The sequence below is a fragment of the Oncorhynchus keta genome, chromosome 2, assembly GCF_023373465.1.
Source record: "Oncorhynchus keta strain PuntledgeMale-10-30-2019 chromosome 2, Oket_V2, whole genome shotgun sequence".
Taxonomy (NCBI): Eukaryota; Metazoa; Chordata; class Actinopteri; order Salmoniformes; family Salmonidae; genus Oncorhynchus; species Oncorhynchus keta.
The window spans coordinates 1472747-1489480 of record NC_068422.1 but is presented as its reverse complement, the minus strand read 5'-3'; the positions used below and the strand labels follow the sequence as shown (position 1 = coordinate 1489480).

At 45.0% G+C, this 16734-nt stretch overlaps 1 protein-coding gene and 1 long non-coding RNA gene across 20 annotated transcripts in view; both read right to left on the bottom strand.

Annotated features, from left to right (window-relative positions):
• Positions 1–16734, bottom strand: part of LOC118360900 (neurexin-1a-like) — an 819333-nt gene that overhangs the window by 225869 nt on the left and 576730 nt on the right. The gene's annotated exons all lie outside the window — the stretch shown is intronic.
• Positions 3797–4024, bottom strand: LOC127909413 (uncharacterized). The gene is made up of 3 exons (XR_008071056.1): positions 3993–4024; positions 3943–3954; positions 3797–3902 (listed from the first exon to the last, which is right to left on the bottom strand). It is a non-coding gene; the product is annotated as an uncharacterized LOC127909413 (long non-coding RNA).

Sequence of the window (16734 nt, the reverse complement as noted above, 5' to 3'; positions counted from 1 at the left end):
GACAGTAATGATGGGTGTCTCTCCTCTCTAACAGACAGTAATGATGGGTGTCTCTCCTCTCTAACAGACAGTAATGATGGGTGTCTCTCTCTCTAACAGACAGTAATGATGGGTGTCTCTCTCTAACCCACTAATGACGCACAGTAATTATTGGGTCTCTCTCCAATCTAACAGACATACAGTAATGATGGGTGTCTCTCTCCTCTCTAACGCACAGTAATGATGGGTGTCTCTCTCCTCTCTAACAGACAGTAATGATGGGTGTCTCTCTCCTCTCTAACAGACAGTAATGATGGGTGTCTCTCTCTCTAACAGACAGTAATGATGGGTCTCTCTCCTCTCTAACAGACAGTAATGATGGGTGTCTCTCTCTCTCTAACAGACAGTAATGATGGGTGTCTCTCTCTCTCTAACAGACAGTAATTATTGGAGTCTCTCTCCAATCTCACATACAGTAATGATGGGTGTCTCACTCCTCTCTAACAGACAGTAATGATTGGTGTCTCTCTCCTCTCTAACAGACAGTAATGATGGGTGTCTCTCCTCTCTAACAGACAGTAATGATGGGTGTCTCTCCTCTCTAACAGACAGTAATGATGGGTGTCTCTCCTCTCTAACAGATAGTAATGATGGGTGTCTCTCCTCTCTAACAGACAGTAATGATGGGTGTCTCTCTCCTCTCTAACAGATAGTAATGATTGGAGTCTCTCTCCAATCTAACATACAGTAATGATGGGTGTCTCTCTCCTCTCTAACAGACAGTTATGATGGGTGTCTCTCTCCTCTCCAACAGACAGTTATGATGGGTGTCTCTCCTCTCTAACAGACAGTAATGATGGGTGTCTCTCCTCTCTAACAGACAGTAATGATGGGTGTCTCTCTCCTCTCTAACAGACAGTAATGATGGGTGTCTCTCCTCTCTAACAGACAGTAATGATGGGTGTCTCTCCCTCCCTAACAGACAGTACTGATGGGTCTCTCCTCTCTAACAGACAGTGCTGATGGGTCTCTCTCCTCTCTAACAGATAGTAATGATGGGTGTCTCTCCTCTCTAACAGATAGTAATGATGGGTGTCTCTCCTCTCTAACAGACAGTAATGATGGGTGTCTCTCTCCTCTCTAACAGATAGTAATGATTGGAGTCTCTCTCCAATCTAACATACAGTAATGATGGGTGTCTCTCTCCTCTCTAACAGACAGTTATGATGGGTGTCTCTCTCCTCTCTAACAGACAGTAATGATGGGTGTCTCTCCTCTCTAACAGACAGTAATGATGGGTGTCTCTCCTCTCTAACAGACAGTAATGATGGGTGTCTCTCCTCTCTAACAGACAGTAATGATGGGTGTCTCTCCTCTCTAACAGACAGTAATGATGGGTGTCTCTCCTCTCTAACAGACAGTAATGATGGGTGTCTCTCCTCTCTAACAGACAGTAATGATGGGTGTCTCTCCTCTCTAACAGACAGTAATGATGGGTGTCTCTCCTCTCTAACAGACAGTTATGATGGGTGTCTCTCCTCTCTAACAGACAGTAATGATGGGTGTCTCTCTCCTCTCTAACGCACAGTAATGATTGGAGTCTCTCTCCAATCTAACATACAGTAATGATGGGTGTCTCTCTCTCTCTAACGCACAGTAATGATGGGTGTCTTTCTCCTCTCTAACAGACAGTAATGATGGGTGTCTCTCCTCTCTAACAGACAGTAATGATGGGTGTCTCTCTCTCTCTAACAGATAGTAATGATGGGTGTCTCTCCTCTCTAACAGACAGTAATGATGGGTGTCTCTCTCCTCTCTAACAGACAGTACTGATGGGTCTCTCCTCTCTAACAGACAGTGCTGATGGGTCTCTCTCCTCTCTAACAGATAGTAATGATGGGTGTCTCTCCTCTCTAACAGACAGTAATGATGGGTGTCTCTCCTCTCTAACAGATAGTAATGATGGGTGTCTCTCCTCTCTAACAGACAGTAATGATGGGTGTCTCTCCTCTCTAACAGACAGTAATGATGGGTGTCTCTCCTCTCTAACAGACAGTAATGATGGGTGTCTCTCTCCTCTCTAACAGACAGTAATGATGGGTGTCTCTCTCCTCTCTAACAGACAGTAATGATGGGTGTCTCTCTCCTCTCTAACAGACAGTAATCATGGGTGTCTCTCTCCTCTCTTACAGACAGTAATGATGGGTGTTTCTCCTCTCTAACCCACATGGGTGTCTGTCTCCTCTCTAACAGACAGTAATGATGGGTCTCTCTCCTCTCTAACAGACAGTAATGATGGGTGTCTCTCCTCTCTAACCCACAGTAATGATGGGTGTCTCTCCTCTCTTACAGACAGTAATCATGGGTGTATCGCTCCTCTCTAACAGAGAGTAATGACGGGTGTCTGTCTCCTCTCTAACAGACAGTAATGATGGGTGTCTCTCCTCTCTGACAGTAATGATGGGTGTCTTTCTCCTCTCTAACGCACAGTAATGATGGGTGTCTCTCTCCTCTCTTACAGACAGTAATGATGGGGGTCTAACAGCAGACTCCAACCCATAGTATCCTAACTAAGACCAACAGCAGACTCCAACCCACAGTATCCTAACTAAGACCAACAGCAGACTCCAACCCCACAGTGTCCTAACTAAGACCAACAGCAGACTCCAACCCCACAGTATCCTAACTAAGACTAACAGCAGACTCAAACCCCACAGTGTCCTAACTAAGACCAGTGAGAGACTCCAACCCACAGTATCCAAACTAAGACCAACAGCAGACTCCAACCCCACAGTATCCTAACTAAGACCAATAGAAGACTCCAACCCCACAGTGTCCTAACTAAGACCAATAGCAGACTCCAACCCCGCAGTGTCCTAACTAAGACCAATAGCAGACTCCAACCCCACAGTTTCCTAACTAAGACCAATAGAAGACTCCAACCCCACAGTGTCCTAACTAAGACCAATAGCAGACTCCAACCCTGCAGTGTCCTAACTAAGACCAATAGCAGACTCCAACCCCACAGTTTCCTAACTAAGACCAATAGCAGACTCCAACCTCACAGTGTCTTAACTAAGACCAACAGCAGACTCCAACCTCACAGTGTCCTAACTAAGACCAATAGTAGACTCCACCCCCAGTGTCTTAACTAAGACCAATAGCAGACCCCAACCTCACAGTGTCTTAATTAACTAAGACCAACACCAGACTCCAACCCCACAGTATCCTAACTCAGACCAACACCAGACTCCAACCCCACAGTGTCTTAAGTAAGACCAATAGCAGACTCCAACCCCATAGTATCCTATCTAAGACCAACAGCTGATTCCAACTCCACATAATTCCTAACTAAGACCATTGCCAGACTCCAAACCCGTTGTGTCCTAATTAAGACCAAAAGCAGACTCAAACCCAACCTTATCCAAACTAAGCTAGACAGCAGACTCCAACCCCACATTGTCCTAACTAAGACTAATCGCAGACTCAAACCTCACAGTGTCTTAATTAAGACAAACTGCAGACTCCAACCCCACAGTGTCCTAACTCAGACCCAACACCAGACTCCAACCCCACAGTTTCCTAACTAAGACAAACTTCAGACTCCAACCCCACAGTGTCCTAACTAAGACCAACAGCAGACTCCAACCTCACAGTCTCTTAATTAAAACCAATAGCAGACTCCAACCCCACAGTGTCCTTACTAAGACCAACACCAGACTCCAACCCCGCAGTGTCCTAACTAAGACCCAACACCAGACTCCAACCCCACAGTTTCCTAACTAAGACAAACACCAGACTCCAACCCCACAGTGTCCTAACTAAGACCAACAGCAGACTCCAACCTCACAGTGTCGTAATTAAGACCAACACCAGACTCAACCCCAACTGTATCCTAACGAAGCTAGACAGCAGACTCCAACCTCCACAGTGTCCTAACTAAGACCAACAGCAGACTCCAACCCCCACAGTGTCCTAATTAAGACCAACATCAGACTCAACCCCAACTGTACCTAACTAAGACCAACACCAGACTCCAACCCCGCAGAATACTAACTAAGACCAACAGCAGATTCCAAATCACTGTTTCCTAATTAGGACCAACAGCAGACTCCAACTCACCAGTGTCTTAATTAAGACCAACAGCAGACTCCAACCCCACAGTGTCTTAATTTCGATCAACAGCAGATTCCAACCCCACAGTATCCTAACAAAGACCAACACAAGACACCAACCCCACAGTATCCTAACTAAGACCAATAGCAGACTCCAACCCCACAGTGTCTTAACTAAGACCAACAGCAGACTCCAACCCCACAGTATTAAGACCAGTAGCAGACTCCAACCCAACAGTATCCTAACTAAGACCAACAGCAGACTCCAACCCCACAGTATCCTAACTAAGACCAATAGCAGACTCCAACCCCACAGTGTCCTAACTAACACCAATAGCAGACTCCAACCCCACAGTGTCTTAATTAAGACCAATAGCAGACTCCAACCCCACAGTGTCCTAACTAAGACCAACAGCAGACTCCAAACCCACAGTGTCTTAACTAAGACCAATAGCAGACTCCAACCCCACAGTGTCTTAATTAAGACCAATAGCAGACTCCAACCCCACAGTATCCTAACTAAGACCAATAGCAGACTCCAACCCCACAGTATCCTAACTAAGACCAACAGCAGACTCCAACCCCACAATATCCTAACTAAGACCAACACCAGACTCCAACCCCACAGTATCCTAACTAAGACCAACAGCAGACTCCAACCCCACAGTATCCTAACTAAGACCAATAGCAGACTCCAACCCCACAGTGTCCTAATTAAGACCAACATCAGACTCAACCCCAACTGTACCTAATAAGACCAACACCAGACTCAACCCAACTGTACCAACAGACAGCAGACTCCAACCTCCACAGTGTCCTAACTAAGACCAACAGCAGACTCCAACCCCCACAGTGTCCTAATTAAGACCAACATCAGACTCAACCCCAACTGTACCTAACTAAGACCAACACCAGACTCCAACCCCGCAGAATACTAACTAAGACCAACAGCAGATTCCAAATCACCGTTTCCTAATTAGGACCAACAGCAGACTCCAACCCCACAGTGTCTTAATTAAGACCACCAGCAGACTCCAACCTCACAGTGTCCTAACTAAGACCAATAGAAGACTCCAACCCCACAGTGTCCTAACTAAGACCAATAGAAGACTCCAACCCCACAGTGTCCTAACTAAGACCAACAGCAGACTCCAACCTCACAGTGTCCTAACTAAGACCGATAGCAGACTCCATCCCCAGTGTCTTAACTAAGACCAATAGCAGACCTCAACATCACAGTGTCTTAATTAACTAAGACCAACACCAGACTCCAACCCCACAGTATCCTAACTAAGACCAACACCAGACTGCAACCTAAAGTATCCTAACTCAGACCAACACCAGACTCCAACCCCACAGTGTCCTAACTAAGACCAACACCAGACTCCAACCCCACAGTATCCTAACTAAGACCAGCACCAGACTGCAACCTAAAGTATCCTAACTCAGACCAACACCAGACTCCAACCCCACAGTGTCCTAACTAAGACCAATAGCAGACTCCAACCCCACAGTGTCTTAACTAAGACCAATAGCAGACTCCAACCCCACAGTGTCCTAAATAAGACCAACATCAGACTCAACCCCAACTGTACCTAACTAAGACCAATAGCAGACTCCAACCCCACAGTGTCTTAATTAAGACCAATAGCAGACTCCAAACCCACAGTATCCTAGCTAAGACCAATAGCAGACTCCAACCCCACAGTGTCTTAATTAAAACCAATAGCAGACTCCAACCCCACAGTATCCTAACTAAGACCAATAGCAGACTCCAACCCCACAGTGTCTTAACTAAGACCAACAGCAGACTCCAACCCCACAATATCCTAACTAAGACCAACACCAGACTCCAACCCCGCAGAATACTAACTAAGACCAACAGCAGATTCCAAATCACCGTTTCCTAATTAGGACCAACAGCAGACTCCAACCCCACAGTGTCTTAATTAAGACCAACAGCAGACTCCAACCTCACAGTGTCCTAACTAAGACCAATAGCAGACTCCAACCCCGCAGTGTCCTAACTAAGACCAATAGCAGACTCCAACCCCACAGTGTCCTAACTAAGACCAATAGCAGACTCCAACCCCACAGTGTCCTAACTAAGACCAACAGCAGACTCCAACCCCACAATATCCTAACTAAGACCAACACCAGACTCCAACCCCACAATATCCTAACTAAGACCAACAGCAGACTCCAACCCCACAGTATCCTAACTAAGACCAACAGCAGACTCCAACCCCACAGTATCCTAACTAAGACCAACAGCAGACTCCAACCCCACAATATCCTAACTAAGACCAACACCAGACTCCAACCCCGCAGAATACTAACTAAGACCAACAGCAGATTCCAAATCACCGTTTCCTAATTAGGACCAACAGCAGACTCCAACCCCACAGTGTCTTAATTAAGACCACCAGCAGACTCCAACCTCACAGTGTCCTAACTAAGACCAATAGAAGACTCCAACCCCACAGTGTCCTAACTAAGACCAATAGAAGACTCCAACCCCACAGTGTCCTAACTAAGACCAACAGCAGACTCCAACCTCACAGTGTCCTAACTAAGACCGATAGCAGACTCCATCCCCAGTGTCTTAACTAAGACCAATATCAGACCCCAACCTCACAGTGTCTTAATTAACTAAGACCTACACCAGACTCCAACCCCACAGTATCCTAACTAAGACCAACACCAGACTGCAACCCTAAAGTATCCTAACTCAGACCAACACCAGACTCCAACCCCACAGTGTCCTAACTAAGACCAACACCAGACTCCAACCCCACAGTATCCTAACTAAGACCAGCACCAGACTGCAACCCTAAAGTATCCTAACTCAGACCAACACCAGACTCCAACCCCACAGTGTCCTAACTAAGACCAATAGCAGACTCCAACCCCACAGTGTCTTAACTAAGACCAATAGCAGACTCCAACCCCACAGTGTCCTAAATAAGACCAACATCAGACTCAACCCCAACTGTACCTAACTAAGACCAATAGCAGACTCCAACCCCACAGTGTCTTAATTAAGACCAATAGCAGACTCCAAACCCACAGTATCCTAGCTAAGACCAATAGCAGACTCCAACCCCACGGTGTCTTAATTAAAACCAATAGCAGACTCCAACCCCACAGTATCCTAACTAAGACCAATAGCAGACTCCAACCCCACAGTGTCTTAACTAAAACCAACAGCAGACTCCAACCCCACAATATCCTAACTAAGACCAACACCAGACTCCAACCCCGCAGAATACTAACTAAGACCAACAGCAGATTCCAAATCACCGTTTCCTAATTAGGACCAACAGCAGACTCCAACCCCACAGTGTCTTAATTAAGACCAACAGCAGACTCCAACCTCACAGTGTCCTAACTAAGACCAATAGCAGACTCCAACCCCGCAGTGACCTAACTAAGACCAATAGCAGACTCCAACCCCACAGTGTCCTAACTAAGACCAATAGAAGACTCCAACCCCACAGTGTCCTAACTAAGACCAATAGCAGACTCCAACCCCACAGTATCCTAACTAAGACCAATAGCAGACTCCAACCCCACAGTGTCTTAACTAAGACCAACAGCAGACTCCAACCCCACAATATCCTAACTAAGACCAACACCAGACTCCAACCCCGCAGAATACTAACTAAGACCAACAGCAGATTCCAAATCACCGTTTCCTAATTAGGACCAACAGCAGACTCCAACCTCACAGTGTCTTAATTAAGACCAACAGCAGACTCCAACCTCACAGTGTCCTAACTAAGACCAATAGCAGACTCCAACCCCGCAGTGTCCTAACTAAGACCAATAGCAGACTCCAACCCCACAGTGTCCTAACTAAGACCAATAGAAGACTCCAACCCCACAGTGTCCTAACTAAGACCAATAGCAGACTCCAACCCCACAGTGTCTTAATTAAGACCAATAGCAGACTCCAACCTCACAGTGTCTTAACTAAGACCAACAGCAGACTCCAACCTCACAGTGTCCTAACTAAGACCGATAGTAGACTCCACCCCCAGTGTCTTAACTAAGACCAATAGCAGACCCCAACCTCACAGTGTCTTAATTAAGACCAATAGCAGACTCCAACCCCATAGTATCCTATCTAAGACCAATAGCAGATTCCAACCCCACAGTGTCCTAACTAAGACTAATCGCAGACTCAAACCCAACCTTTTCCAAACTAAGCTAGACAGCGGACTCCAACCCCACAGTATACTAACTTAGACCAACACCCGACTCCAACCCCACAGTGTCCTAACTAAGACCAACACCAGACTCCAACCCCACAGTGTCCTAACTAAGACTAATCGCAGACTCAAACCTCACAGTGTCTTAATTAAGACAAACTGCAGACTCCAACCCCACAGTGTCCTAACTAAGACCAACACCAGACTCCAACCCCACAGTGTCCTAACTAAGACTAATCGCAGACTCAAACCTCACAGTGTCCTAACTAAGACCAATAGCAGACTCCAACCTCACAGTGTCTTAATTAAGACCAATAGCAGACTCCAACCCCACAGTGTCCTAACTAAGACCAATAGCAGACTCCAACCCCGCAGTGTCTTAATTAAGACCAATAGCAGACTCCAACCTCAGTGTCCTAACTAAGACCAACACCAGCCTCCAACCCCGCAGTGTCCTAACTAAGACCCAACACCAGACTCCAACCCCACAGTTTCCTAACTAAGACAAACACCAGACTCCAACCCCACAGTGTCCTAACTAAGACCAACAGCAGACTCCAACCTCACAGTGTCGTAATTAAGACCAACACCAGACTCAACCCCAACTGTATCCTGACTAAGCTAGACAGCAGACTCCAACCCACACAGTGTCCTAACTAAGACCAACAGCAGACTCCAACCCCTACAGTGTCCTAACTAAGACATACAGAAGACTCCAACCCCACAGTGTCCTAATTAAGACCAACATCAGACTCAAATCCCGCAGAATACTAACTAAGACCAACAGCAGATTCCAAATCACTGTTTCCTAATTATGACCAACACCAGACTCCAACCCCACAGTGTCTTAATTAAGACCAACAGCAGACTCCAACCCCACAGTGTCTTATCTAAGACCAACACCAGACTCCAACCCCACAGTGTCTTAATTTCGATCAACAGCAGATTCCAACCCCACAGTATCCTAACAAAGATCAACACAAGACACCAACCCCACAGTATCCTAACTAAGACCAACAGCAGACTCTAACCCCTCATTATCCTAACTAAGACCAACACAAGACACCAACCCCACAGTATCCTAACTAAGACCAACACAAGACACCAACCCCTCATTATCCTAACTAACACCAACACAAGACTCCAACCCCTCATTATCCTAACTAAGACCAACAGCAGACTCCAACCCCTCTGTGTCTGGCAGGGTAGCCTAGTGGTTAGAGCGTTGGACTCGTAACCGGAAGATTGCAAGTTCAAACCCCCAAGTTGACAAGGTACAAATCTGTCATTCTGCCCCTGAACAGGCAGTTAACCCACTGGTCCTAGGCTGTCATTGAAAATAATATTTTTTTCTTAACTGACTTGCCTGGTTAAATAAAGGTAAATAATAATAACTAAGACCAACAGCAGACTCCAACTTCACAGTGGTTCCCCACATTTTCCTAGAGAACATTTTAGACTCTGGTTCCACCTATTCACTTGCTGGGGTAGGACCATGGAGAGAAAGGCTATTTGCTGAAACTTTTCTCTCTGTTGTTCAGCTACAATCAGTAACTTCTTGAGAGCTGGTCAGTCTCCCGAGCACAGAGACGGGCCAGGAAGCACTGTTCACATTGCTAACAAAACAGACCGGGGCTAACAGCTTTGTGTGCCTACTGCACAAGCACAAAACAACCCTGACAAGATCCCAGATGTGAATAATGGCTAGTCTTGTTGACTTGTTGAGTGTGAACTTCATAAACGTGAAAGCAGCATTTACTCTAAAGCAGTGGTTCGCAAACTTTTTATAATCCTGTACCCCTTCAAACATTCAACGTCCAGCTGTGTACCCCCTCTAGCACCAGGGTCAGCGCACTCTATAAATGTTTTTTGCCATCATTGTAAGCCTGCCACACACACATTATACGATACATTTATTAAGCATAAGAATGAGTGTGAGTTTTTGTAAAACCCGGCTCGTGGGAAGTGACACAGAGCTCCTATAGGACCAGGGCACAAATAATAATACATAATTGTTCTCTTTATTTAACCATCTTCAATACAAAACCTTATTTGTTAATCGAAAAGTGTGAATAACTCACCACAGGTTAATGAGAAGGGTGTGCTTGAAAGGATGCACATAACTCTGCAATGGTGTGTTGTATTGGAGAGAGTCTCAGTCTTGAATCATTTTACATACATAGTCTATGCCTGTATTTAGTTTTCATGCTAGTGAGGGCTGAGAATCCACTTTCACATAGGTACATGGTTGCAAAGGGCATCAGTGTCTTAACAGCGCGATTTGCCAAGACAGAATACTCTGAGCGCAGCCCAATCCAGAAATCTGGCAGTGGCTTCTGATTCAATTACATTTTCACAGAACCGCTTGTTTTCCATGAGGCTCTCTGGTTCAGATATCGGCAAGTGGACTGGAGGCAGGGCATGAAAGGGATAATGAATCCAGTTGTTTGTGTCATCCGTTTCGGGAAAGTACTTGCGTAATTGCACACCCAACTCACTCAGGTGCTTCGCTATATCACAGTTGACATTATCCGTAAGCTTGAGTTCATTTGCACACAAAAAAATCATACAATGATGGAAAGACCTGTGTGTTGTCCTTGTTAATGCAGACAGAGAAGAACTCAAACTCCTTAATATTTTCCTAAATGTTGTCCCACACATTGAATACAGTTGTGGATTGTCCCTGTAATCTTAGATTCAAATCATTCAGGCGAGAAAAAACATCACCCAGATAGGCCAGTCGTGTGAGATCTCGTTATAATGCAGGAGGTCAGACAAGTGCAAATTATGGTCGGTAAAGGAAACTAAGCTCAGCTCTCAATTAACAAAAATGTGTCACTACTTTGCCCCTTGATAACCAGTACACTCCTGTATGTTGTAAAAGCATTACGTGGTCGCTGCCCGTATCGTTGCATAGTGCAGAAAATACACGAGTTCAGGGGCCTTGCTTTAACAGAGTTAACCATTTTCACTGTAGTTTCCTAAATGTCTTTCAAGCTGTCAGGCAATTACTTGGCAGCAAGAGCCTCTTGGTGGGTGCTGCAGTGTACCCAAGTGGTGTCGGGAGCAACTGCTTGCATGCGTGTTACCACTCTACGATGTCTCCCTGTCATGGCTTTTGCGTCATCAGTACAGATACCAACATGAGCAGCAGCTACGTTTGACTACATACGTGGGTGGAATTCCCACAAGAGAGTAATTGTTAATGTGATTGGAGGTTAATTATTTGACTAGGCTACTTGTATTTGACATTGTGTTGCTATTTAGCTGAACACTAAATGGTTTTATTTTTGGCAGTGAAATGAGGCTACTCAGTCGAGCCCCCCATGTATAGCCCTGTTGGATAATATAAATGGGCTGTGTGAAAAAGTGAAGAAAAATGTTTAAAAAAAAGTGTTATTTTTTTTTATATAAAAAAATGTGAATGAAATTTTAGTTGGCGTTCCCCCTGGAATAGCTGCTCTGAAGCATCAAGAAGACTAAAGGTTGAGGGTGATAGATATGTATTTAAGACCTCCGTTCAACATGGCAACGTCACTAGCTTTGTCCAGAGCCCATAGCGAAACCCACAGGGCTCTGGTCAAAGGTAGTGGAGTATATACAGTGCCTTCAGAAAGTATTCATACCCCTTGACTTATTCCACATTTTTTTGTGTTACAGCTTCAATTAAAACTGGATTAAACATTTGTTTTAATTCACCCATCTACACAATATACCCCATAATGACAAAGTGAAAATATGTTTTTCGGAATGTATTGAAAATGAAATACAGAATTTACATAAGTATTCACAACCCTAAAAAACTCTTTAGTCATTGCCAATGATAAGCATACCCATAACATGATGCAGCCACCACCATGCTTGAACCTTTCAAGAGTGTTATGCATATGTGCAACATGCAATATGTGTTGTGTTGTATTTGCCCCAAACATAACACTTTGGATTCAAGACATAAAGTGAATTTCTTTGCCAATTGTTTTGCAGCATTACATTGCTGCCTTACTGCAAACAGGATGCCTGTTTTGGACAAGCTTCCTTCTTTTCACTCTGTGAATTATGTTAGTTTTGTGGAGGAACTACAAATGCTGTAATCCATCCTCAGTTTTCTCCTATCACAGCTCTTAAACTCTGTAACTGTTTTAGAGTCACCATTGGTCTCATGGTGAAATCCCTGATAGGTTTCATTCCTTTCCGGTAACTGAGTTAGGAAGGACGCATGTATCTTTGCAGTGGCTGGGAGTATTGACACACCATCCACAGTGTTCTTAATAACTTCACAATGCTCAAAGGGATATTTAATGTCTGCTTTTTTTTACACATCCACTAATGGATGCCCTTCTTTGCGAAGCATTGGAAAACCTCCCTGGTCTTTGTGTTGGAATCTGTGTTTTAAATGCACTGCTTGACTGAGGGACCTTACAGATAATTGTATGTGTGGGGTACAGAGAGCAGGTTGTCATTCAAAAATCATGTTAAACACTATTATTGCACACAAAGTGAGTCCATGCAACTTATTATGTAACTTGTTAAGCAAATGTTTACTCCTGAACCTATTGATTCAAGACATTTCAGCTTTTCATTTTAATACATTAGTAAACATTTTCAAAAACATAATTCCACTTATTGTGCATAGGCCAGTGACACAACATCTCCAATGAATCCATTTTCAATTCAGGCTGTAACACAATAACATGTCTGAAAGGCTAACGGAGATAGAACTGATGGTCTGAATATTAATGGATGAAATAGACTGTGCATTACTGACTGACTCTCTCTCTCTCTGCTCTCTCTCCTTTTTGACTCATCACTTTCCTGATCTGATTCTTTCCTTCCTCCCACTCAGTCATTTTCCTTTTTCAGTCCCCTATTCTCTTTTGTTATCTTCAATTTCTCCGCTGCTCACAATTGGAAGAAAGTCGACATCTGTCTCTGTTCAAACACGGCACCCACACAACGTCTTCAAGATTATGACTGACTTTGATAAGGCGAGGAGATGACTCAAACAATGTCAGAGGAGTAACTGTCACACAAACACCCACACACACACACACACACACCCACAGACACCCACACACACACAGACACCCAACACCAGACACACACACACAGACACCAACACATACAGACACACACACACACACACACACACACAGACACACACACACACACACACACACACACACACACACACACACACACACACACACACACACACACACACACACACACACACAGACACCAACATCCACACAGACACCAACACCCACACACATACAGACACCCACACACACACAGACACCCACACACATACAGACACCCAACACCCACACACACACACACACACACACACACACACACAGACACCAACACCCTCACATGATTTCAAATAAATTACCTCGACACCAGACACACACACACTTTTCTTCCCCAGACACCCACACACATACAGACACCCCCCATCTCCTACACACACAGACACCCACACACATACAGACACCCACACCCACACACATACAGACACCCACACACACACAGACACCCACACACACACAGACACCCACACACACACAGACACCCACACACACAGACACCCACACACATACAGACACCCACACACATACAGACACCCACACACACACAGACACCCACACACATACAGACACCCACACACACACAGACACCCACACACATACAGACACCCACACCCACACACATACAGACACCCACACACACACAGACACCCACACACACACAGACACCCACACACATACAGACACACATACACCCTCTAAGTGATGATCTTGCCATCTCCTTTTGGTAGGTATTATCACCTGCTCAGAACCATGATTTCTGGTCTTAAATAAATTACCTCGATATCTCTGGAGCAGATAAACAGACAAGGTGATAAAATACAACAAGCTGGTCCAGCGCGTTCTCTTTCCCTGACTTTTCTTCCCCATTTCCCCTCTCTTCATATAGGGTATGTGAAGGGCAGTGTCCCCATCTCCTAATATAGGCTGTGTGGAGGGCAGTGTCCCCATCTCCTAATATAGGCTGTGTGGAGGGCAGTGTCCCTTTCTCCTAATATAGGCTGTGTAGAGGGCAGTGTCCCCATCTCCTAATATAGGCTGTGTGGAGGGCAGTGTCCCTCTCTCCTAGTATAGACTGTGTAGAGCTGTGTGGGCTAGAGTTTTGCTCAGTAAGCACTGCAAAGCAGCACCCCATATTTCAAACAGTTTCCCCGGTGGCTTTGGTGAGTTGATATAACACAAGCACTTAGTCATGGACACACACACACACACACACACACACACACACACACACACACACACACACACACACACACACACACACACACACACACACACACACACACACACACACACATTCCCACTGATAGAAGGAAATATATTTTTCACTCAGAAGTATTCACATGATATACACAGCCCATTCATTATCTGTAGAGATGCTTTTAATGATGGCCTATGAAAAGCCAACTGACATTTACTCCTGAGGTGCTGACTTGCTGCAACCTCGACAACTACTGTGATTATTATTATTTGACCATGCTGGTCATTTATGAACATTTGAACATCTTGGCCATGTTCTGTTGTAATCTCCACCCAGCACAGCCAGAAGAGGACTGGCCACCCCTCATAGCCTGGTTCCTCTCTAGGTTTCTTCCAAGATTTTGGCCTTTCTAGGGAGTTTTTCCTAGCCACCGTGCTTCTACACCTGCATTGCTTGCTGTTTGGGGTTTTAGGCTGGGTTTCTGTACAGCACTTTGAGATATCAGTTGATGTAAGTAGGGCTAAATAAATACATTTGATTTGATTTGGCGATAACAGCTGCCACTGCTATCACACCATTACCAGGAAATACAGTGTGGATGTGGCCGGACAGTTTCAATAATACATTTGCATACCAAATGGAACACTATTCCCTCCTAGTGCACTACTTTTAACTAGGGCACATATATTGTCTCATATGGATCTGGTCAAAAGTAGTGGACCATGTAGGGAATAGGGTTTCATTTGGAATACAACCAAGATCAGGATTTGTCAAAGCAGCATTTATCTTTAGCCCTGACCTCTGACGCAATAGGGAGGGAGGGAGGGAGTGGAGATGGAGAGGGGGTAGTGAGAGAGAAGAAGACAGTGGATTGAAGGAGATGATACTGTTGAGAGAGGGAGAGGGAGGGAGAGAGAGAGAGAGAGAGAGAGGAAAATATACTGAAAAAAAATATAAATGCAACATGCAACAATTTAAAAGATTTCATTGAGTTGCAGTTCATGTAAGGAAATCAGTCAATTTAAATTAATTAATTAGGCCACATTCTATGGATTTCACATGATTGGGAATACAGATAGGCATCTGTTGGTCACAGATACTTTAAAAACAAATGGGCCTCACAGTGGTCCTCAGGACTCATTTCACTATCTCTGTGCATTGAAATTGCCAACGGTAAAATGCAATTGTGTTTGTTGTCCGTATCTTATGCCTGCCCATACCATAACCCCACCTCCACCATTGGGCACTCTGTTCACAACGCTGACATCAGCAAACCGCTCGCCCACACAATGCCATAAACGTGGTCTGCGGTTGTGAGGATGTTTGGACCTACTGCTAAATTCTCAAAAACAATGTTGGAGGCAGCTTATAGCGTACCTTCACCGCTGTGCAATCCGGTTTCCGAGCCGGTCACGGGTGCACCTCAGCCACGTTCAAGCTACTAAGCGATATCATACCCGCCATCGATAAAAGACAGTACTGTGCAGCCGTCTTCATCGACCTGGCCAAGGCTTTCGACTCTGTCAATCACCATATTCTTATTGGCAGGCTCAGTAGCCTCGGTTTTTCTAATGACTGCCATGCGTGGTTCACCAACTACTTTGCAGACAGAGTTCAGTGTGTCAAATCGGAGGGCATGTTGTCCGGTCCTCTGGCAGTCTCTATGGGGGTACCACAGGGTTAAATTCTCGGGCCGACTCTTTTCTCTGTATATATCAATGATGTTGCTCTTGCTGCGGGCGATTCCCTGATCCACCTCTACGCAGACGACAACATTCTGTATACTTCTGGTCCTTCCTTGGACACTGTGCTATCTAACCTCCAAAGAACTTCAATGCAATACAACACTCCTTCCATGGCCTCCAACTGCTATTAAACGCTAGTAAAACCAAATGCATGCTTTTCAACCATTCGTTGCCTGCACCCGCACGCCCGACAAGCATCACCACCCTGGATGGTTCCGGCCTAGAATATGTGGACATCTATAAGTACCTAGGTGTCTGGCGAGACTGTAAACTCTCCTTCAAGACTCAAATCAAACATCTCCAATACAAAATCAAATCTAGTCGGCTTTCTATTTCGCAACAAAGCCTCCTTCACTCACGCCGCCAAACTTACCCTAGTAAAACTGACAA